We start from the raw sequence: 24,679 nt of genomic DNA, 5'->3' as shown, positions 1-24,679 counted from the left end.
GATACCTTCTCTTCAACTGAAAGCAGCTCTCACAAATATATCTGTGAATCCTTGTGCTTCACCCTGACCTACTAAGAATCACCTGGGGCACATAGTTAAAGCAGCACTGATGTTCTCACCCTGACCAATAGACAGACTCTGGCAGAGGGCCCAGGTGATGGTGGTTCTTAAACTCACCCTGGGATCTTTACTGTAAATCCAGGCTGATAAACGATGATGTGTTTCACATTTCATTGTGCACAGAAATCATTCGGTGTTCCAGGTTCCACAGAAGAAATGGTGATTCTGCAGGTTGGGAATGGGGTCTGAGAATTGGCATCTTTCCCAAGTACTTGTTAGTGCTGATGCTGTTCCTGGGGACCCTCGTTTAGTGGCTACACTAGAGAATGCAGGCACAGCGCACCTGAGCCCCCCACACCCACTATCTACGTCAACACAAACAACTCCTGGGGAGTTCCCAGGAAAGAGTTTACTTTTCACTGTTGTGAGTTTACTGTCGGTTCCCAGCAGAGACTACAATCACCATCCTGAGGGACTATATGCTTTCATAGCACTTTAAAGATTACAGAAAGGCTAGTGAATGCACTAATATCTGAGTAAGTCTCTTTTTGGAAAAGAACATCTATACATTGATTACTGCAATTACTGCAATGTTGATTGAGCATTAATTTTCTGTTCACAAGGAAGTTATGGTGCACCGTGTTGGGAACTTCACACATATAATTTCATTCGCATAATACCCTGCGAGCTGGGCACTAGGTGTCCTATAATAACTATGAGGATGTAGATACTGGGCCCTACCTATCTGCCTTGTCCTCAGTTTCCCTATTGATTAAAAAAAACCCAGCTTGTATACAGTAAGAACTAAATAAATATGAATGGAAGAATACAGAAAGAAAGGGTAGATTAGAAGTTCAGAAAGTTTTCATTGTTGTGATTACATTTAATTTTTATTTTTTTAAAGATTTTGACAGAGAGAGATAGCTAGAGATAGAGAGAGAGCGCGCTCGAGCACAAGCAGGGGGAACAGCAGACAGGGTGAAAGGGAGAAGCAGGCTCCCTGCTGAACAAGGAGCCTGACTCAGGGCTCCATCCCAGGACCTGGAGATCCTGACCTGAGCTGAAGGCAGATGCCCAACCAACTGGGCCACCCAGGCACCCCATGATTACGTTTTTTAATAGGATAGAAAAATGTTTGAGTTCATAAATAAGAGTTTTCCTAACTGGATGTACTTTGTACACTTCCATCCGCAATATATGATCATTTTAATCCCTACATTCTTACTAAAATTTGGTGTTACCAATTTTGTTTTGTTTTGTTTTCAAATTTAGTCATTCTAGAAAATGCAAAGTGGCATCTCCTTGTTTCCCTGCTTTCTAGGAGAAATGGTTAAAGAAAATGTGAGATTATATGTATATATAAAATTCAGCCTTAAAAAAAGAAAAAGGACATCCTTCCATTTGGGACAATGTGGATGAGCCTAGAAGAAGTTATGCTATGTGGAATAAGCCAATACACAAGAGCAATTACTGTATTATCTCATTATATCTGGAATCTAATAAAGTGGAACTCATCATAAAAGCAGAGTACAATTGTGACTGCCATGAGCTGTCTGGGTGAAGTGAGAGATGTTGGTCAAATGGTACAAAGATTCAGCTCTTCAGGATGAATACATTCTGGAGATCTAAAGTACAGCATGGAGAATACAGATAGGTCTATTATATTTGAAATTTGCTAAGAGAGTATATCTTAGATGTTCTCAACAAAAATTAATTAAAAATTAAAAATCCTAACTATATAAGGTGATGGACATACTAATTAGCTAGATTGTTATAATCATATCATAATGTATACATATATTTATATTTTGTAACTTGAGCAACAGCTAAATCTACAGGAATGGAAAACAGGATTATGGGCAAAAGGCTCCTGAAACACAAGATTTAACCGGAAAAAGAGAAATTAAGACACTAATATATATAATCCTTTTCCGCTATTTATCTGCTTCTGGGTTTCAGGAGTCGTGAGCACCAGCCCTGGAGAGATGAAAGGAGCAGCCACTCAGAATCTGATCTCCTCTAATCTGTCCTGGGAAGGGAGGAGCTCCAGAGCCAGGCCAGACCTGGACGCAGCCTCAGAAGGGGATTTGATCTGATCTGGGCTATGGGAGAGCTCGCTATAGGCTCTGATCTCCTGGCCTCTGGGATAATTCCAGCTTTGTCATTCCAAAGCCTGCCCAACAGAAATTTAACTCTGAGAGTTCATATTATTTTAATCTATTTAGTCACTTTCCTGTCTACTTCATAAAATAAAAATTAACACAAACATTTAGAATTTCTGGAACAGTTATGTTAGAAACTTTTTTTTTTTTTAAGATTTATGTATTTATTTGAGAGGAAGAGAGAGAGTGAGTGAGTTTGCACAAGTGGGGGGCGGGGAGGGAGAGGGAGAGAGAATCTCCAGCAGACCCCACACTGAGCACAGGGCCCGATGCAGGGCTTGATCCCATGACTCTGAGATCACGACCTGAGCTGAAACCAAGTCGGATGCCCAACCAACTGAGCCGCCCAGGCGCCCCAGGAATCTTTTATTCTTAACAAGAATGTAAAATAAATGCTACTACTACTGCTAATAAAAGTGCTTTGGTTCATGGATGACCCATCAGGGTGAAGCAGAAACACACAACTCAGAAAGGGAACTGTCCCAACTGAAGCAAAGTCCCCTGTATATTACTGCTTCCTTGCACTGACCCTACAATCCTGAATTCAACCATGTACCCATTGCTCTAGATTAAAGGTTCCCGGGTGTAGGGATCATGACTCTTCATGTTTTTCTAATGACCAGATGCCATGGAAACAATCAGTTTCTATCTGTTTGCATCTCTACACTTGCTCAGTGTTCTTTACCACAGCACGAGGAACCTGGAGAGACTCCCATCTGGGTACCAAAGTCATGAACAAAGAATATATGGATAATATTTATAAGACAAATGTACACATAATTTTATTGGTAATTGATACATGGCTGATTCCTATTTGAATTAAATCCTACACTGTCGGGGCGCCTGGGTGGCTCAGTTGGTTAAGCGACTGCCTTCGGCTCGGGTCATGATCCTGGAGTCCCGGGATCGAGTCCCGCATCGGGCTCCCTGCTCGGCAGGGAGTCTGCTTCTCCCTCTGACCCTCCTCCCTCTCCTGCTCTCTGTCTCTCATTCTCTCTGTCTCAAATAAATAAATAAAATTAAAAAAAAAAAAAATCCTACACTGTCTTCAAATGTACTGAGTTGAAAATTGTTATCCAAAAACATAAAACATAGATAAAACAAAAACACAGTAAATTAATATTGTGGAAACTATCATACAAAAGGAAGCAGTGTTATGGAATTGTAAAACAAGACTAGGAAAAAAATTAACCCCCAAAATTCCGAATAAAACATACACTCTTAATTTTTTTTTTTTTTTTTTTTTTTTTTGACAGAGAGACACAGTGAGAGAGGGAACACAAGCAGGGGGAGCGGGAGAGGGAGAAGCAGGCTTCCCGCTGAGCAGGGATGCAGGGCTCGATCCCAGGACCCTGGGATCATGACCTGAGCCGAAGGCAGACGCTTAACGACTGAGCCACCCAGGCGCCCCAAAATGTACACTCTTAAAATGATGCTTCTATGTAATTATAATTTTAAACTGGGATTGTGCACCCATGAAAAGTATTTAAAGCACCAGTCAGTGTTATATGGCAGTAAAATTGCTCAGAAAATTCATTACAATCAATCATAAAATGCCCAAATAAAAACTTTATGAATAAGCATTTAAATAACATTGAGAAATTTGTTATTAATACTCCCAGTTTTACACAGAATGCAAAGGCTGCAGTTCATCCTTTAGAAACAACAAAACATTTCTGAATAAACACCATGAGTTGTAAAATATGCTGCATATCACTGGTATATAAACATTTAGGTATTAATTATGCCACATTTCAGATACATTTTGAGGAAAGTGGTTGCAAATGCTGATGATTGCATTTATATTTATGAAAAAACCTTTTTTTTTTTAAATTTTATTTTATTTTTTTATTTATCTGAGAGAGAATGGGAGACAGAGAGCATGAGAGGGGGGAGGGTCAGAGGGAGAAGCAGACTCCCCGCCGAGCAGGGAGCCCGATGCGGGGCTCGATCCTGGGACTCCAGGATCATGACCTGAGCCGAAGGCAGTCGCTTAACCAACTGAGCCACCCAGGTGCCCAGGCGCAGAGCCTTCTTAAACAACAAAAAAACAGATTTTGCACTGACGATATCTCAATAATTCTTTTCTTGACCTTGGGCTCCTGGCCCACATCACATCAGTTTTCACTGGACTTTGAAGACTCTCAGCTTTGTGTGCTAGAGAGAGTGACTTCTGGGACTGGAGGTTCTAAATCAGCCAGACCTCAATCCCATAGGTTTTTATTTTGCTCCACACTCATGTCACAAACATATTCTTTTTTTTTTTATTTAAAGATTTTATTTATTTGACATACAGAGAGAGCGAGCCCAAGCAGGGGGTGTGGCAGGCAGAGGGAGAGGGAGAAGCAGGCCTCCTGCTGAGCAGGGAGCCCGATGCGGGACTCGATCCCGGGACTCCAGGATCATGACCTGAGCCAAAGGCAGTCGCTTAACCGACTGAGCCACCCAGGCGCCCCGAAAAAACTTTTAACATGGGGATTTTTACTAATTATCTAACTTCTTATAAAACACATGTATATTTAAGCATGTTCTATCAGAACTTTAGAATCTAAAATCGCAGCTGAATTTCACAGAAAACTAATCACAAATTGAAAACATATAGGACACATATAGGAACTTCATATAAATAAGACAAAACTAGAAAATCATAGGTTTTAAGAAATACGGTAACACGCTGTGTCTCTGTCAAATAAATAAAAATAAAATCTTAAAAAAAAAAAGAAATACGGTAACAACTGACGTCTGTCGTGATGCAAAAATAGAACTTAAAAAATGGCTTAGCATAGAGTTCCTCAGAAATATGCACAGATTTCCGTAGGTCCCCAAAAGTCATAGAAAAGCAGACAGATCACACAGGCCCTCACAGGCTATGGAAGGGTCTTTGGCCCTCCCTGTGAATATGATGGAAGACCAGGGGGGCAGAAGGAGAACCTTGAGGATGTAGGAACATGGGGAGTGTTAGATAGGATTGTCCCTCTGTGATAGCAAGGGAAATGTACTGAAGATTCTGGAAAATTATTTCCATTCAAGCAGAGCTTCCCAAACCACATTTTAAGTTTTGGCTTCCTCCTTGACCTTTGGAACTCACGTGTCATCTGCTTCATTCATTTCCACCTACCTGGTTGTACAGCGACTGTCTTCCTTCACTTCGCATCCCAGGACTTTTTCTTCTGTTCCAAAAAGGGTAAGCAGGTCTGGCTTAGATGTAGCAAGACCTGTTTATTTAAAAAAAGGAATATGAGTTTTGCTGGAGATTCTCTAATTTGGAGTCCAGTATTGATTGTCCTCAGTAAAAAAAGAGGAGATTGTAGAATTCTAGAAAATGATTTCCCAATATACTGTTATTTGATGAGCTTGAATGGAACAGTTTTTAGGGCAATTACAGGTTTTACTAGAACACCAAGAATGGCAAACAACAATCATTTTTAAACATTTACTAGTCACTAGATAGCATTATAACAGTTTTTCATAAGTTAATGCAAAAAAAACCCACAAAAATAATTTATGAGATCAAACATTTTTTTTAAAGATTTTATTTATTTATTTGACAGAGAGAGACACAGCGAGAGAGGGAACACAAGCAGGGGGAGTGGGGGAGGGAGAAGCAGGCTCCCCGCTGAGCAGGGAGCCTGATGCAGGGCTCGATCCCAGGACCCTGGGATCATGACCAGAGCCGAAGGCAGACGCTTAACAACTGAGCCACCCAAGTGCCCCTCAAATATACTATTCTTCCTCTTTTATGAGAGTCTTCTGTCAAACATCCAGTAAATGGAAGAAATGAGGTTTTAATCAAGGTCGTCTGACCTAGAGTTTATGTAACATGACACACAGGTCTATATACAGAGACTACCTTAAAGCAATGTTCCATAGGGGCCAAGGGCAGGCTGTCCCCAGATGGGACACTTTGGCATAAAGTGTTTTTTGAGTTAAAGGCAACTGACATCCTGTAGGCCCAAGAGAAACTTTGGCCCCTCTTAACTATGTAGAAGGATCTACATTAGGGGTCTTTCCCAGAATAAGGGCTATTATCGGAGATAAATTTTATCTAGGTAACCCATCTGTGTGCCAGGTCAAACATCTAATTACCAAACATCTGCTCTTCTTATTGCTTTGCAAAAACATTCCTATCTTCAAAGTACCAGACCATTCTTAGTCCAGGATGCCATATATACTTCATTTGGCTGGACTGACTTTGGGATTTCCATGTCTGTAGGTTTCCTTATACTTATGACATTAAATTTGATTTTTCTCCTCTTCATCTGTCTCATGTCAGTTTTGTTCTTAGTCTAGCTTGAAGGACCTTCTGTCCCCCAGCTAGGGGACAGAAATTCTTGCTCCTTGAAAGTATCAACACAAAATATATCTAATGAAGCCGGCATTGGTCTTGTCAGTTCAGACGGAAGAATGTCCCCTGGCACAGCTGTACCAGATAAGGAACATAGAGCCTAGGCTCAAGAGATAGGAATGTAAGCCACTAATTTACAAGTAATCAGCACTACCCTACAGATATAACTACCAGATGCACCTAATAAAACCTCTACGATAAAGAAGAAAGATATTTTTCGGATTCAAAGTCTTTTGAGATAGAATACACCTCCGGGGTACTAGGTGAGGTAGCACCAGAAGCTATCAAGGACTCAGGTCATGATCCTGGAGTCCCGGGATCGAGTCCCGCATCGGGCTCCCTGCTTGGCAGGGAGTCTGCTTCTCCCTCTGACCCTCCCCCCTCTCATGTGCTCCCTCTCATTCTCTCTCTCTCAAATAAATAAATAAAATCTTTAAAAAAAAAAGAAGTTATCAAGGAACATCTGCTAACACGGCCTCATGGGTCTCCAAGGAACAGCATCCATCTTCTTAGTGATACCGAACCAAACCGTGCCCTTGGGCTCTCTGAACAATAGAATTTGACAAGAGGCCAAACAGGAGTTTCAGGCAAGGCTTTACTGGGGCTTATGCTCCAGCATGAGGGAGAGAGCACAAAAGAAAGTGTCGTCAGGCTGACTCCCCGAGGAGAGGTCAGGGAGAATTTTTAAAAAGAAACTTAGGTGGGAAAAGAGTGCTGTCTAAGCATAGAGTGGCAGGGATTTATTAGCACCTGCATGCTTAAAGATCATCATGCTTTTTTACATACTGCTTGTCTAATTAACATATTAAATCTCCACTCCTGGGCATGATTTCTGGGATTAGAATGAGGGAAAGAGTCAGAGAAATTTCAGCACTGTGGTCCCTCGTGGCACAACCTGGTTTGGTCCAACCTTCATTAGTGTTCATAGTTAGCATACTTCCTCTAAATTCCTTCAACATAACCTACTTAGGAGGCATAGAGTTTTGGCTTCCCTCCCCGCCACACCAGTCCCCCACCCCGCCTTTATGGAGGCAGCCAAAGAATGCTGGATTTCACAGTCAGCACTGAGAGAGCCTGAGTCCAGTCTCTGCTCTGTCTTGGCCCTTGCCCCCAATTTTCTCCTTAAAAATCTTCGCTTGCAAGCAATCAAGGAGTTCAGGACTTTTGAGCATTAACTTCCCTCTTCTCCTGGGTGATACCATAACAATAGCTGGAGGAAATATAAAATGGTGGAACTTCTATGAAAAACACTATGCAATTTCCTCAAAACATTACAAATAAAATTATCCTATGATCCAGCCATCCCACTTCCAGGTTTATATACAAAAGAATTCAAAGGAAGACCTGAAATTGATATTTGCACATCCATGTCCATTGCAGTTGTATTCACAAAAACCAATAATAAAGGAAGAACCCACACAAATGCCCACGCACAGATGAATAAATAAATAAAATGTAGCATATACATATCATGGAACACTTTTCAGTATTCCAAAAGGAACAGATTTTGTGACTTGATATAACTTAGATAAGCCTTGGGGACAGTACGTTAAATGAAATAAAGGAGTCACAACAACAGATACAATAGGACTCCACTTTTGTGAGTAATCTAAGACAGTCAAACTCAAAGGAAATTATAGTGGTATGTGCCAGGGACTTACAGTAGAGGGAAAAAATGGTGGTTAAGAGATCTTAAGTTTCACTTTTGCAAAAAGAAAAAATTCCAGAGATAGTTTACACAGTAATGTGAATATACTTAACAACACTAACCTGCCCATCTAACAATGGTTTGACGGTAAATTTTGCCATGTGTTATTTTTAACCACAATTAAATTTGTTAAAATACCTAAAAGAGAACAGATGATGAAACAGTCTTCATTTTCATGACTACTCATCTAGACAGAATAAAGCAACCACTGACCATTAACCAAGAATAGAAATAAACAAGAAGTCATGAACACACCAGGTAATATTTTTATAGACAAAAGCAGATAATTTTGTTTGTAATATACATATAGATGATACACATTTGAATCAAGCCTTACATTATCTTTAAAGTTAGAGTTGAAAATTACGATCCAAAATCATAATATACAGGTAACAACCTAAATTAATCAATATTGGGGATCCTACCAAAACAACACATAGTGATAGTACTGGAACACAAGAGAAAATTTAACAACCCAAATTCTTAATACAACATAGATGTACTATTAAAAACAGTTTCTATTATAACTATAAATATTAACCATGACTGTGAATTCATGAAGCGTAAGCAGTTTGAATCATGGGTATGTACTGTATGGAAGGAACTTTTCACAGGAAATGCTTTATAATCAATCATGAAAAGCTCAATGAATGAAAATTTAAAAGGCACAATAGACGCTTATTATGGTGTTAATAGATCATTCCTACTCTTACACTAAATGTAAAGGCTATAAGCCAACCTGTAGAAGAAAAAAAATCCTGTATTTCTAAATAAAGGAACAAATGAAAGCTGTATAATATGGTGAACATCACTAATATATAAAATAAATATTTGGGATTAAGTTATACCATGATACAGATACACATTGAGGGAAGTGGATCAAAAACCTAATAACATTTTGACTAATGTAAATTTAAATTTATGAACCAAATATTTTTTTAATTTTTAAGTAATCTCTATATCCAACGTGGGGCTCGAACTCATGATCCTGAGATCAAGAGTCACATACTCTACCAGGTTAGCCAGCCAGGCACCCCTAGGAACCAAATATTTTAATGAATATGCATGCCAACTATTATCTAACTTTTTTTTTTTTTTTTAAGATTTTTACTTATTTTTCAACAGAGAGAGTGAGACAGCGAGAGAGGGAACACAAGCAGGGGGAGTGGGAGAGGGAAAAGCAGGCTTCCCACTGAGCAGGGAGCCTGATGCGGGGCTCCGTCCCAGGACCCTGGGATCATGACCCGAGCTGAAGGCAGACGCTTAACGACTGAGCCACCCAGGTGCCCCTATTATCCAGCTTTTTTTTTTTTTTTTTAAGATTTTATTTATTTATTTGAGAAAGAGAATGAGATAGAGAGAGAGCATGAGAGGGGAGAGGGTCAGAAGGAGAAGCAGACTCCCTGCTGAGCAGGGAGCCCAATGCGGGACTCGATCCAGGGACTCCAGGATCATGACCTGAGCCAAAGGCAGTCGCTTAATGAACTGAGCCACCCAGGCGCCCCTATTATCTAGCTTCTTATAAAACATGCGTGCATTCAAGTTCTGTCATATCAGAACTTTTGAATCTAAAGGCACACACAAATTTCACATAGATCCAATCAAAAAATGAGAATATTCAGGACAGTCCCAGGAATTTTTGTACAAAACAAGACAATTATAAAATGACATAAGTTATACAGAAATAAGGTAACAGAGACTGTACTATATGGTGGACAATGTTCTAACTTCCTCTATAGCACTCATTTAAGAATTCTATGAGGTTGGGCGCTTGGCTGGCTCGGTTAGTAGAGCATGCGACTCTTGATCTCAGGGCTGTAACTTTGAGCCCCATGTTCAGTGTAGGGATTATTTAAAAAAAAAATAAAATCTTTTAAAAAAATTCTAGGAGGTAAATAGATACATTAACTATTTTATCATTGTGGATTTGAGCATATAAGTGAAATTTCAAATGATAGTGCATAACAAAAAAAGACATTTTGAAGTAAAATAATTACATTTTCTCATTTTAGGGAAGTTCTCAGTGCTATGATGAAATTACTGAGTCTGAATTTTATGGGGTCATGTTTGAAACTGCCAGAGGTTTGGAAATAATAAAGCAGACAACACATCACTTCTGTCCCCAATGTTTCTGGAATTTCTGCACCAAATCTCATTGACTGCACCACTTTTCTCACGCACTTCCAACAAATAAAACTTAAGAGATAGCTTAATAGAGTTCCTCTATGTGCACAGATGTTCACAGGTACTAAGGACTGAAGAGCAAACAGATCACTGAGGCCCTCACAGTCCAAGGGAAGTTGTTGTTTTTGTTGTTGTTGTTATGCACTGAGGATGTGATAGAGATCTCTGGAGCTGAAGGAGAATTCTTGGAGGATATAAGAGCACAATAGTGTTGGACAGATGACCCTCTGTGAGATGAAGAGAAATGAACTTAGGCTTCTCACAATCATTTCTGTAGAAGCAGAGCTCCCCAAATCACATTTTCAGGTCTGGCTTCTTCCTGGAACTTTGGGCCTCACCTCCATCATCTGCTTAATTCATTCCCACCTACCTGGATGGAAGGATACAGATCTGGCTTTGACACAAGATCGGTTTATTAGAAAAAAAGGAAAATGAGTATTGTTGGAGATTCTAACTTTCAATCCACAACTGAGCTCAGTAGAGAAGAGAGGACATTATAGAATTCTAGAAAATGATTTCCCAAAAGCTGTTGCCCAACAGCCCCTTTAGAACATGCAGAAGGGGGGCCCCCGGTGGCTCAGTCGGTTAAGCGTCTGCCTTCGGCTCAGATCATGCTCCCAGCGTCCTGGGATCGAACCCCGCTTTGGGCTTCCTGCTCAGTGGGGAGCCTGCTTCTCCCTCTCCCACTCCCCTGCTTGTGTTCCCTCTCTCACTCACTCCCTCTCTCTGTCAAATAAATAAATAAAATCTTAAAAAAGAAGAAGAAGAACATGCAGGAGGGATTTCCAATGTTCACATCCTGACCTCCACTTCCAAGTACTACTGCTACGATAAAGAGTAGAAATAGGGAGTTTAAGATGTAGGCAATATCATTTTATGCCACTCAATGTTTAGAATTGCCACTAATCTACAGAAGTGATGATGTTACCCCTTTAAGGAAGGGGAAGCTAAAGCTGAAAAGCAAACATCATGAAGATTTTTCTGTACATCTACAAACTCCTACTTATTTCCCTTTCTGCCTGGATCTGAATTCCAGTCATGCAAAGAGGAATCTTCCAAGAGACAGTCTACAATGGAAGGAAGAAAACCCTGAGTGTGGTTTGGGAAATCTGGAAGGAGTTATTCTCACCCAGGAAGAGGAGGTGTCCGTAGTTCTCTAACATCACATCCCTGTACAATTCCCGCTGAACGAGGTTCAGGCATCCCCACTCCTCCTGAGAGAATTCTATGGCCACATCCCTGAATGTCAGCAGCCCCTGCAATAAATACCACAGTGACCAAGTGGCCATTGACAGAGTTCACACAGAGTTCTCACAGAGTTCACAGTCCCTAAGATGAAAGAGGAGGTTAATGTCACCAACTAGACCCCAAGACCTGACCTTCACTGCTTACCTGCTTTGTACCCACTGACCCTTGTCCCACATTTTAGTTAATCTCTTCTTTCCACCTTATCTTTTTCTTCAGGCAAAAGACCCCATGTGCATAGTCTCCTGTGATGGAAACAGAAACTACCCTGCAAGTAGTAACAACTGCCATGACAAAGAGCTCATGCTGGTCCCTACCACCCAGCACAGTTTGAGTTTAACCCCTGACTCACACCTGCACAGATGGACCATAGAGTGACCCACAGAGTGACTGACACTTACTTTTACCTCATTATAATACTAAAATCTCTGCTCATGCCTCATTTACATAATATACAAAGTATGTAAAGAACTATTTACTTAAGGCGCATGTGCAACCTATGCCCACCTCTACATATGATGACAAGGCTCCCATTTCTAAATATTCATCCTAACTCTAAATAAAAGGAACCCATTCACCCTTGCTTGGGGAGTCAAGGCTTTGGAAGTTATTCCCTGTAATCTCCTTATTTGCTGCAAATAAAATTTCATTTGTGTGACAACTCCACCTGGTGGAGTTTCTATACCTTAGTTCACTTACCGAGGGACAGGTGTCCTGAGTTTCCGCCCTCTGGTTCCCTGGTTTCCAATGGATGGAGTGTTGGACACTGGCAACTCACCCTGGTTAACCCATTCAAGCTACTGGGACAAGGGCAGATTCCTGGAGGGGGTGGTGGGAGGTGGGGGGGGGGATACTCTCACTTTTTTCGTTTTAAGTAATCTCTACACCCAACAGGCGGCTCAAACTCATGACCCTGTGATCAAGAGTCACATGTTCCACTGACTGAGCCAGCCAGGTGCCTCATGGGAGCTCTTACTTCCTGGTGCTTGTGACTCCCAGCCTGCTTCTCTGATCTCACCTGAAATCTAGTGACCACCCTAATGATTTTTACTTAGAAGGACATCTGTTGTATAAGTTACACCAGATCTGTGCCACAGCTTTCAGAGGTAAACTAGAGTGGTCTCACCAAGTCTGGACAAGCTGACATAACAGGATACTGTGGGGGAATTAAATACTCATTGGAGTGGAGTCTAGACATTCCCAGTGAAAGAAGACCCCATGACCCAGCCAGCCATTCAGAGGCTTAGATGCTCCATCCTGATGAAACTGGAGTGATCTAACAGAGACTAGTCTAAGGTCTAGGAGAATGAAAGAAATCTCCATCCCACCTGGTTGTTTGGTCTGTTTATTGTTATTCCCAATTTAAATCACCCTGGCTGTTTGGCCCTTGTGCACCTCTTCCTTCACTTAAAATCCAAGACAAAGGAGGCAGCAGCTTCCACCACTGGAAGCATGCACTGGGAGCAGGTCAGAGCTCTATGTAAATTGTTAAAAGACAAAGGTTTAGGAGCACCTGGATGGCTCAGTTGGTTAAGCGTCTGCCTTCAGCTCAGGTCATGATCCCAGGGTTCTGGGATAGAGCCCTGCATTGGGCTCCCTGCTCAGCAGGAAGCCAGCTTCTCCCTCTCCCCCCACTCATGCAATCTCATGCTCTCAAATAAATAAATAAAATCTTCTAAAAAATAAATAAATACTGGTGCCTGGGTGGCTCAGTCATTAATGGTCTACCTTTGGCTCAGGTCATGATCCCAGAGTCCTGGGATTGAGCCCCACATCAGGCTCTCCGCTCTGTGGGAAGCCTGCTTCTCCCTCTCCCACTCCCCCTGCTTGTGTTCCCTCTCTCACTGTGTCTCTCTGTCAAATAAATAAAGTCTAAATAAATAAATAAGATTGGGTAAAGGGGCTCCTGCCCGGCTCAGTCATGCAACTCTTGATCTTGGGGTCAGGAGTTCACATACTGGTGTAGAGCTTACTTAAAAATAAAGTAAAGTAAAATAAAATAAAATTGGATAAAGACAAGATGTTAACCTTGTACTCTGATTCTAAATATGCCTTCTCAGGGTGCCTGGGTAGCACAGTCATTTTCAGGGTCTGACTCTTGGTTTCAGCTCGGGTCGTGATCTCAGGGTGGTGAGATTGAGCCCTGCATCAGGCCCCACGCTCTGCATGGGGTCTGCTCAAGATTCTCTTTCCCTCCCTCCTTGCCCCTCCCCACTACACTCACTCTCTCTAAAATAAATCTGTTTTAAAAAATAAAATAGGGTGCCTGGGTGGCTCAGTTGTTAAGCGTCTGCCTTCGGCTCAGGTCATGATCCCAGTGTCCTGGGATCGAGTCCCACATCAGGCTCCCTGCTTGGCAGGAAGCCTGTTTCTCCCTCTCCCACTCCCCCTGCTTGTGTTCCTGTTAGCTATCTCTCTCTGTGTCAAATAAATAAATAAAATCTTTAAAAAAATAAAAAAATAAAATAAAATAAATAAGTAGGCCTTCTCCATAATTCATGCCCATGGAGCCATATGGCAGGAAAGAGGGCTCCTAAATACAAAAACGGACAAATTCAACATGTCAAGGAAATCCAAAGCCTGCTAGAAGCCATACATACCCCTAAAGAAGTGGCAGCAGTTCATTGCAGAGGCCTCAAAAAGGTAATTCTGAGGTAACAGGGGAAAATAATTTGGCTAATGCAGCCATAAAAAGGATACCCAGGTCTGGGGAGACTTCGTATTTGCCAGTAACTTCTTCTCTACCATTATATAAGTGCACTTCTTCCTACTTCCACAATGAGATAAAAGAGGCTGTAAAATTGGGCTGTCAATGGTCCCCAACAGTCAGAGGATGGATGATGAATAACAACCTGAGAAACTGGGTAAAGGAGACAGCTTGTAGACTCCTGAAGAATGCACCTGACTCATCCCATTATGGTAAGGAAGCCTTATACCTATGGCTACTAAAGATTATGAGCACCCCAGTGGTGAAGGAAATTGAGAAAATAACGAACCAATGCGCCTACTGTAGACTAGTAATGTACAAACCAGACCTCTGGTACCCCTCTAGCTAGAGCAACTCAAATTCAGGGGGCAATGCCAGGGGAGGATTGGTGAACAGACTTTACTGTAATGCCAGTGGCCCCTGGAAGGGTCGAATCCCTTTTGGTATTTGTAGATACATTCACTAGATGGACTGAAGCCTTTCCCTGAAGGACAGAAAGAACTAACAAAGTAACAAGGGCCTTGGAAAAGGAGAAAATTCCTGTTTCAGTTGCCAAGGTCAGTCCAGAGTGACAATGGGCCAGCTTTTATATCCAAAATCATATCTGAGGTAGCCAAGGCCTGAAGTATCAAGTGGAGGTTACACTCAGCCTGGAGACTCAGTCTTCTGGGAAGACAGAATGGGCCAGCAGAACCCTAAAATAGACTCTGGCAAAGTTGTGCCAGGAAACAGGAATATTGGTTAAAGTTAGTACCAATAGCTCTCACCAGAATGAGAGCTGCCCCAAAGGACAAATTAAAATCTCAGCCCATATGGGATGATTTATGGGAGCTTAACCCCCTACTTGCCTGCACAGATGGACCAAGGAGTAACCGGCAGTTCTATTTACTTCATTATAATACTGAATCTTCACCAAAGGAGAACAAGCCACATTTATGTAACATACAAAGTATGTGTAGACCTGTTTCTTTAAGACACATGTGTGACCTTATGCCCAGTGCTACATAAGATGACAAGGCTCCCCGTTTCTAAACATTCATCCTAACCCTAAATAAAAGGAACCCACTCAGCTTTGCTTGGGGAGTCAAGGCTTTGGAAGTTATTCCTTGTGATCTCCTTATTTGATACAAAGTTTTCTTTGTGTGACAACCCCACCTGGTGTAGTTTCTATCTGATACTCAGCAAGGAGTGAACTCATGTTCATTTAGTTGTATTAGAACTGGTTCTGGCTTAAGTGAGTTTCTTGCTTTATGCAGTAAGATGATTTTTAGCATGGTAATACGCTTGAATGTATTCTCTAGCTCTGAGGTAAGAGGATGGCCTATGATCCACAAAACCAATATAAATACTGTGTATTTCTCCAAGATAAGTTGTAAAATGAAGGCATGAACACAGGCATACACATTGTTGAGTACTGTGTTTATATCATACAGTATAAATTGCGTCTATTTCTTAGATGGAACATTTTGGTGGGTTACAAATATATGTATCAAATTCTAATGTGAGTTAGAATTTCACAATAGTGCATTGGAGATCTTGCTAAAATGCAGATTCTGTTCAAGAGTTCTGGGGTGGTCGGGGCGCCTGGGTGGCTCAGTTGTTAAGCGTCTGCCTTCAGCTCAGGTCATGATCCCGGGGTCCTGGGATCGAGCCCCACATCCTGCTCCCTGCTCAGCGGGAAGCCTGCTTCTCTCTCTCCCACTTCCCCTGCTTGTGTTCCCTCTCTCGCTGTGTCTCTCTCTGTCAAATAAATAAATAAAATCTTAAAAAAAAAAAAAAAGAGTTCTGGGGTGGGATCCTAGTCTGTGTTTCTAATAACGCAGTAGCCTATGGGCCAAGGGATACATTTTTGAATAACAAAGAGGTAGAACTCAAAGGCAAGAATTCTTGGAGGACTTGGAACTGAACGCGTTTTATAGCACTTACAGGTTTCTTACTAGTATAGCAAGAATGGCAACAATACTTTTTGAGCATTTCTAGTTACTAGATAGCATTCTAGCAATTTTTTCATAAATTAATGCAAAATAATAATAATCTAAGAGAGCGAACATATTATTCTTCTACTTTTATGCAAATATTTTGTCAAACAGCTAGTACATGGAAGGGATCAGGTTATTAACCTAGCCTAGAGTGATCTCAAATGACACACAGGTCAATGTACAGAGAAGACTCTAAAGCAGTGTTTCATAGCCGGTGTCAAACCTGAGAAGAGTGTTGGAAACAAGAAGGGATCCACAAAAAATCAGCCTCCCTTTTACATTTTATGTACACATCCATATATTTAAAAAGTAATTACAAAGGGCGCCTGGGTGGCTCAGTCGGTTAAGCGACTGCCTTCGGCTCAGGTCATGATCCTGGAGTCCCGGGATCGAGTCCCGCATCGGGCTCCCTGCTCGGCAGGGAGTCTGCTTCTCCCTCTGACCCTCCTCCCTCTCATGCTGTCTCTCATTCTCTCTCTCTCAAATAAATAAATAAAATCTTTAAAAAGAAAAAAAAAGTAATTACATGATCTCAGGGTCCGTGGGGAAAATGTCATGGCAATTTAAATTAAGGAACATTTTCAATGACATAAAATTTATGTATCTACTCGTGGAAGATGATGCTTCTTTTAATCACACTATAAAGACAAATGGCACAGAATGATATAAAGAAAATAGCCAGTTTCTGAGTCCAGTATTTGACAGTTTTTGTTTCAGTCATTTGTGCTACATTATGTTTCAGAATTTTAAGACACTTGAACGTGTTAATTATGTTGTTTTATTTTTCTGAAAATAGAAAGAGAAGAGTAGGTCTGTGACATGGGTGGAGTAAAATGGAAATTTATAGGCTCAGAACCACCGTTCCCAGAAGTCAGTCAGTATCTCCAGTGCACAAAAGTGAGAGCCTTCATTATCCAGTGGAATTCATATAAGAAAGGAATTTCCAATTTAATTGTGAAGGCTTCTGCACATCTTTCAGTAAATCCATCTCACATCCGCATGAATGATAAAAGGGAAATTATTAACATTATAGAGGAGCAATCTGGCAGAGGGCACCAAGCCAAGTCAACAAAATTAACATCAGCTGTAAGGAAGCAAAATAGTACCAGCGCCTGAGACACACAGGACACATTATTACTGCTGTGTCCTTGTGGCCCACAAAAATAAATCAGAAGATTAATCTAATTATGAGAAAACAGTGGATTTATGTAAATTTCAAGCCATACATAGCTCCCATGTCCTGTAATGTCTAGCATATTTTATTTTTTTTTTAAGATTTCTTTTTTTTTAAGATTTTATTTATTTGACAGAGAGACACAGAGAGAGAGGGAACACAAGCAGGGGGAGTGGGAGAGGGAGAAGCAGGCTTCCCGCCCACCAGGGAGCCCGATGCGGGGCTCGATCCCAGGACCCTGGGATCATGACCTGAGCTGAAGGCAGACGCTTAACGACTGAGCCACCCAGGTGCCCCTTTCTAGCATATTTTAAATAGAGCATCTTTTTTTCACATTCTGAAGAGCAAGACTCTTTCTTTTCCAAAACTTTGAGTCATTCTGGGCCTAATATCCAACCATTCTGCTTATTTGTGCACATTTCTTCCCTTGTGGAACTGTCACAAAGGGAGTATTTTCAATGGTTCCAGGACATTAATTCAAAGTGACAATTGTTGTCACCCTATTGGAAGTCAGGTTGGAGAGAAGGGAGAGAAGCCTCTGAAATATGAGAGAAGTGTTCTAAAGACTAACCTTGAGTATTATTTTTTAAAAGGTTTTAAAAAGTAGGTGAAGGGGCACCTGGCTCGCTCAGTCGGTGGAGCATGCGATTCTTGATCTCGGGGTTGTGAGTTTGAGCCCGACATTGGGTATACAGATTACTTAAAAATCTTTAAAAAGTAGGTGAAAACACTCATGAGGCAGAAACATCAGAACTAGAGGAATAAACATTTGCAATTTCTAAATGCACAAAAATTCAGAAGGAAAAGATGACACTGCCTCTGACCTGGGAAGCAAGGCTTACCTGAGAACTGGCCATTTCTTTTTTCCTCTTCTGGTCCTTTAGCTCTCTTTCTCGCAAGATACTTGTGGAGAAATCACAGCTGCATCGGGAGAATATGCCTTTAAAGTCACCAACAGAGCTTCTTCACCTGCAAACTGCTAGCCAGTGGGTCAGATTTGCAAATGTAGAAAAGGCCCAACTTCCTAGTCCTTTGTGTCAGGAGCTATTCAGAAACTATGAGCTCCTACTTGGAGACCAATCTCTGACTTTTCCTTCTGTTTTCTGGGACTTCCCTCCCACAGACGCTCACAAATTCAGCTACAGCATAGGAACCCCTTCAGCATAGGAATCGTGTGCTGCTTGGACCCGACCCTCCCAGACTCATGTAGCAGAGATCCTGTTACCTCTCTTAGAGCCAAAGACTGCTCTCGACTCATAAAATATTGCAAAGCCCTCGTGCTTAACCTTGGCCTCACTTAGAATCACCTGGAGCCCTTAATTAACACAACACTGTTGTTTTCACCCAAACCAATGGACAGAATTGGAGAGGGGGGACAGGCACCAGCAATGATCATTTTTGAAACTCCACACATGATCCAGATTGAGATCCATGGCTTCTCCACTGGTCAGTTTCTGGGATGACACATTCTCCCTCTTTCCGCTGCATGGAGGGAGGCACCCTTACAAATGGAGTTTTCCCTTATAAATGCAAATGTCTCTTTCAAAAGGAAACTTTCCCTGGGTTTCACAGCTTTTCCTTTGCTCTTTCTTTAAAATAACCAGCCTAAAATAATTCTTACACCAAAGAGAACTATTTTGAGATGACAAATTCTGCTCTCCTTCCAGTAGGTAAATGTTTATTTTCCTAAGTAACTGCCACACAATTTTCCAAAGTGAATGTACAACTTACCCTCCCATCAGCAATATATGAGAATTTTAATTCTTCAACATTTTCAAGGAAATTTGGTGTTATCCTTTTTTCTTTATTTTAGCCATTCTAGAAAATATTAAGTGGTTTCTCACTGTAAGATATGAAGTGGTCTTGCTATATTTGTCCTGGTGACTGGGATGAATGTGTAGGAAAAGAAACTTTTTTGTTCTTTGCATCTAGATTCTTTGGCTGGTCTAATGATCAAACTGACATAAGACAGATTCACGGGACAAAAACAAATTCATTTATTACAGGAACCCCAAAGATATGAGGCTCAAAGACAGGCAATTGATGCTTATATGCCATTCTGACCTAAGGAGAGGGGGGTAGGGATTTACAGTTTCAAAAAGGGGAAGTACATTCACAGGAGAATGGAAAGAACAAATGTTTGGAAAACAAATGTTTGCCACACCAGGCAGGTAATTCTTTCTGATATAAAAAAATTCTCTCTGGTATTAGCTGTCTTCCTGGTAGAGGTCTCCCATCTCATTTCTTCTTGGTATATATATCAGCCTCAGAAAAGAAGAAAATCCTACTTGCAGCAACAGAATAAAACTGGAGGAGACATTTGTTAGGTGAAAGAAGCCACACAGAGAAAAACAGGTACTGTATGAAATCACATATACGCACTGATATGGTTTGGAGTTGTCGGTCTGGAGCCGATGACCAAGAAAGAATTCTTGAGAAGTCTTTGGTGCAAAAAGGTGGTTTCATTGAAGCACAGGGACAAGAAAGAGCTGCACTGGGGTTGTGAGGAGTGACTGATTATATGAGATTTTCTATCCTATGGAGGGGATGGTGATGTTAGGGCAGGAAATTGAGTCTACAGGTTTCTGGAAGTTTGGTTATTGATGAAATTGCTTTTTTTCTTGTAAATCTTTAAGACAGTTGCAAACTGATGGATACTCCAGTCCTGCAGGACTGTGATCTCTATCAGTTAACCATTTGTTTTTCCCTTTCCTTTATTCTAGGGCAGTCAGGGGGCCTGAGGAATGTCACAAGTATCCCACCTGGGGGGGTGGGTAGGGGGAGGTGGCGTTGCGGGGTGTAAGCTAGTGCTTTGCCCTCAGCTTACATTCTGCTCCATCATCATGTGGGATCTTAAGTCAGAATCATAAAAGTGAAGATGAGCATGTTTGTTACAAGGGGCTAAGGCGGTGGGGGGAGTATGTTCAGGTGTTGGTCAAATGGTAAAAAGGTTCATTATGCAGGATCCATGAGCACCAACCATCAAATGTACAGCATGTATAGTTAATAATACTGCATTGTACACTTGCAATTTGCTGGGAAGAGCCTCTTAAGTGTTCTCACCACACACACACAAAAGATCTTAACTGGGGCGCTGGGTGGCTCAGTGGTTAAGCGTCTGCCTTCGGCTCAGGTCATGATCCCAGGGTCCTGGGATCAAGCCCCGCATCGGGCTCCCTGCTCGGCGGGAAGCCTGCTTCTCCCTCTCCCACTCCCCCTGCTTGTGTTCCCTCTCTCGCTGTGTCTCTCTCTGTCAAATAAATAAATAAAATCTTAAAAAAAAAAAAAAGATCTTAACTATGAGAGGTGAGGGATATAATCGTTAGCTTGACTGTGGTAATCATTTTTTTCTTACAGATTTTATTTTTAAGTAATCTCTACACCCAAAGGTGGGGCTCAAACTCACAACCCTGAGATCAAGAGTCGCATGCTCTACCAATGGAGTCAGCCAGTGCCCTGAATGTGGCAATCATTTTGTAGCTGGGGCACAGGGGGTTCCCAAACAGACCAGGTTTGGCCATTGGCCCCTGACAAAATCCAAAGGCAGAGAAACAAGCGGTGGTGAGACAAGAAAGGGATTTACTTCCGTGAGACCAAAGGGGATACGCAGGTGGGCAAAACTCTAATTTCCAAACACCTGTTTTTCTTATCACCCTGTGAGGTGCATTCCTTCCCTCTGAAACCCAAGATCCCTACCCCTTTCTCCTTACTCCAGAATGACATATACATCTCATTCTGCCTGACTGTATTTAAAATTTCCGTGTCTACGTGGTATTCCCCATAGGTATGCTATTACATTTGGTTTTCTCACGTTAAGCTCTCTCGTGTCAATTTGAGTCCTTTTTTTTTCCTTCCAATTTGATTCTTAGTCCAGCTAGAAGAACTCTTGAAGGGGACACGAATTCTTGCTCCCCCACAGTGGTAGATTTTTGTCCTGCCAACAGATGGGTCACTCAGATAAAATTTATCTCCTGTAATAACCCTTGTTTTAGAAAGAGCCCCCAATTTAGATTCCTCTATGTAGTTAAGGTAGGAGCAAAAGTTTCTCTTGAGCCCACAGGGTCTCAATTGCCTTCAGGTCCAAATAATCCACATGCCAAAGTGGCACATTCTGGTGGGGCCTGTCCCAACCCTTTTCAAGGCACTGAACTTAATGAGAAAAACAGAAATCAAGGCACCAAACCATACAATCTTTGCTCTCATATATCTGATTTTGGATTTCAGCAAAATGTTAGCATCTACCAGATACACAGGAAGAACAGCAAACCAAACCTCTGACCTGGTCTAATCTGCTCACCGAGGGGAGAGCCCAGTGGGGCCACACATGGAAAAGCGTGAGAAGAGAGGATTCTGGATGGAGCTGGGAGGCAGAGGGCTCTAGGTTTCTGATCTCCCTGCCTATGGGATATTCCCAGTTCTGTCTTCCTAAATTTGCCTAGCAGAAGCTTTCTATGATTGTGTTCTACTTAAGCCAATTCCCTGTCCATTTTATAATATAAAATAATAAGCAATTTAACATAAACACCAAAGAGTTTTCTTTCTTTCTTTTTTTTTTTTTTTAATTTTTGTTTAATCAAATGGTGGAGCTCCTACTGGTCTTTCAACTCCTTCGGTCTTCTGATGGCTGACTTTACCGTGATGGCAGAACTTACTGTGATGGCAGAAGTGGTGTTGTAGGTCCAGGTGCCACCAGCGACAGTTTTCATGCAGGAGCCACAGTGCCAGATCCCCACAGCCCGTCTTTTCATCTTGGTTTTGCCACAGAAGGAGCAAGTGTGCTTGGCATGCTGGCTTATTTTATAATCTTCACCATTTTCCTGAGGGAGGCACCATAACCAGTCCTGTATTTACCCATGATTCCGACCTTCTTGGTGCGTTTAGCCATGTTGCCACAAGCCCAGAAAGAACATTCCTAGAGGGCACATGGGTAGCTCAGTCTGTTAAGCATCCGCCTTTGGCTAGGGTCATGATCCCAGCGTCCTGGGATCAAGACCCACATCAGGCTCCCTGCTCAGCAGAGTCTGCTTCTCCTCTCCCTCTGCACCTCCCCTCTACTCGTGCTCTCTCGCACGCTCTCTCTCAAATAAATAAAATCTTTAAAAAAAAAAGATTCCTAGAGCTGAAAGTTGAAAGAAGTTTCTTCAGCTTGAAAGGATTTACGTATATTTCAAAGATACGGAGAAGGAAATTACAAGATTGTTAAACCGAATATTCTAAGAAAAAGGAGGTGAAGGAAATCTTTTCCCTTGAGCTCAGAGTATTACACTTCCTGTGTTGTATGTGTATTTGTTTTTAGCACAACCAGGTATAGGGCCCTGATCACCTAGGGGTGGTGGACATCTAGATTCCCACAGGCACAGGATTTGGATAGCTAGGGGTGGCCTTGAGCTCACTGGGCTCCTGCACAAGGGTTTGAGCAGGAAGGAAGGGGTAGCACTGGACAAGGCTCAGCAAGGACACAGGAGCGGGGAGGCAGCACAGGCTTGGTGGAATGACTGCTTTGTGCTGCAGACGCTGACTCAGGTTGAGGCTGTGCTCGGCCTTGTTCCTGTGTGCCTGCAAGCAGATGGCATCATGAGGGGTGGTCCACAGCCCAGGCTGATGGAGGGCCAAGGCTGCTGCAGGAGACTCAGGGCCAGGTTTCCTGTGGGCACTTGTGAGGGTTTGGGTGGAATCTTAGGAGCACAGGCTCTGTAGCCCCACTTCGCAAGAGGGAAGCTGTGTGTGTGTGTGTGTGTGTGTTGTGGGGGAACACTGTGTCATTGCTTAGTGTGCATGTGAGTGGGCAGAAGTCACAGGGTGACAGCATAGTGGGTGAGGGGGACTCAGTGCCAGAATTCTGTCCTCCAGAAACTCCCCAGTCTGCAGGCCCGGATGACTCCAGGGGAGACATGGAGTCACAGGATGATGAATGATTTGAAGGCCTGGAGCAGGTAGCGGATTTTCCCTCCAGCCCAGGCCCCCCCAACCAGGTCGGATTTAGGGTAATGCACTCGTGTCCTGCCCTAACCAGGCTCACTGGCTGCACACATTGGGTCTAAACGTCAGAGCCTTAGAGCGACAGCACTTCTTTCCTCTGGGAATCTCCCAGGGGGTGGCATCAGGAATTACCACAGCGGAGCATACAGGCGTCTTCACCACAGCTTTGTTTGAAATGAGCGAAGGACCACAACAGGGGACAGTTTAACCATCCGTGGTGGGAACGAAAGGAAGCCTTTGATGGTGGTGCCATAAACACATATTTGATTGTAAATTATGACTGATGTTTAGTAATAAAGCAGGATATAACTGCACTAATGGACCAGATTTTGCTCACTGCTGCTTTGGTTGTATGTGCGTTTGTGTTCTCTGGGAGTTGTGCCACCATAGGTCTTTCATCTCCATCCTTTAGGTACTTGTATTTCCTCACATCTTCAAATAGGTAATAAAAAACTCGTTGAGGAAATACGTGATTCTAGGTCTGGGACACAGAAGAGAGTCTGGAGCATCCTGTACTGGTATAAATATGGAAATTTCCCCCCCAAAATACTGGAACGTATCAAAGCCACATGAAAGAGAAACTTAAAGGGCTCCTGATGGCCAAAGCTGGAATAATTTGGGCAACAAAATAAATAGTATCATACTGAATTATAATACCTAGTGTAAGTTAGTATATACCAGTTTATACTGACATGAATAAATAATTGAATAAACAAAAAAATGATGGAGAGACAAATCTTCCCGGCAGAAAAATGCTAGAGAATACACACGCACTCACACACACGTGTGTATTGGGTCCAGGGAATAGATATTAACTTAATTCCCCCCAGCTGTTTTTTTTAAGACCTTATTTATGTATTTGACAGAGAGCAAGAGAGTACAAGTAGGCACAGAGGCAGGCAGAGGCAGGAGAAGCAAGCTCCCTGATGAGCAAGGAGCCCGATGGGGAACCCGATCCCAGGACCCTGGGATCATAACCTGTCAAACAAGCAAAATTTAAATACATTATGGAGACCCATGTCCCATTAACCACCACTCACCCAGATCTGCATTCCCCTTCTTTCTCCCCCGAAAGGATTTGTCTATTAATCTGTTCATGTCTTTCTCTTTCCTGATTCTCTCCACTGTTTCTCCTT

The 24,679-nt window shown here is 42.1% G+C and overlaps 2 pseudogenes; one reads left to right on the top strand and one right to left on the bottom strand.

Annotated features, from left to right (window-relative positions):
• Positions 1-22,136: 22,136 nt before the first annotated feature.
• LOC117997913 lies at positions 22,137-24,417 on the bottom strand (annotated as a pseudogene).
• LOC117997986 overlaps positions 23,439-24,679 on the top strand; it is a 9,081-nt pseudogene continuing 7,840 nt past the window's right edge.

This window comes from Mirounga leonina, unplaced genomic scaffold (assembly GCF_011800145.1).
Source record: "Mirounga leonina isolate KUSES-001 unplaced genomic scaffold, KU_Mleo_1.0 Mir_376, whole genome shotgun sequence".
NCBI classification, from domain to species: domain Eukaryota; kingdom Metazoa; phylum Chordata; class Mammalia; order Carnivora; family Phocidae; genus Mirounga; species Mirounga leonina.
This window is presented reverse-complemented; position numbering and strand designations above follow the sequence as displayed.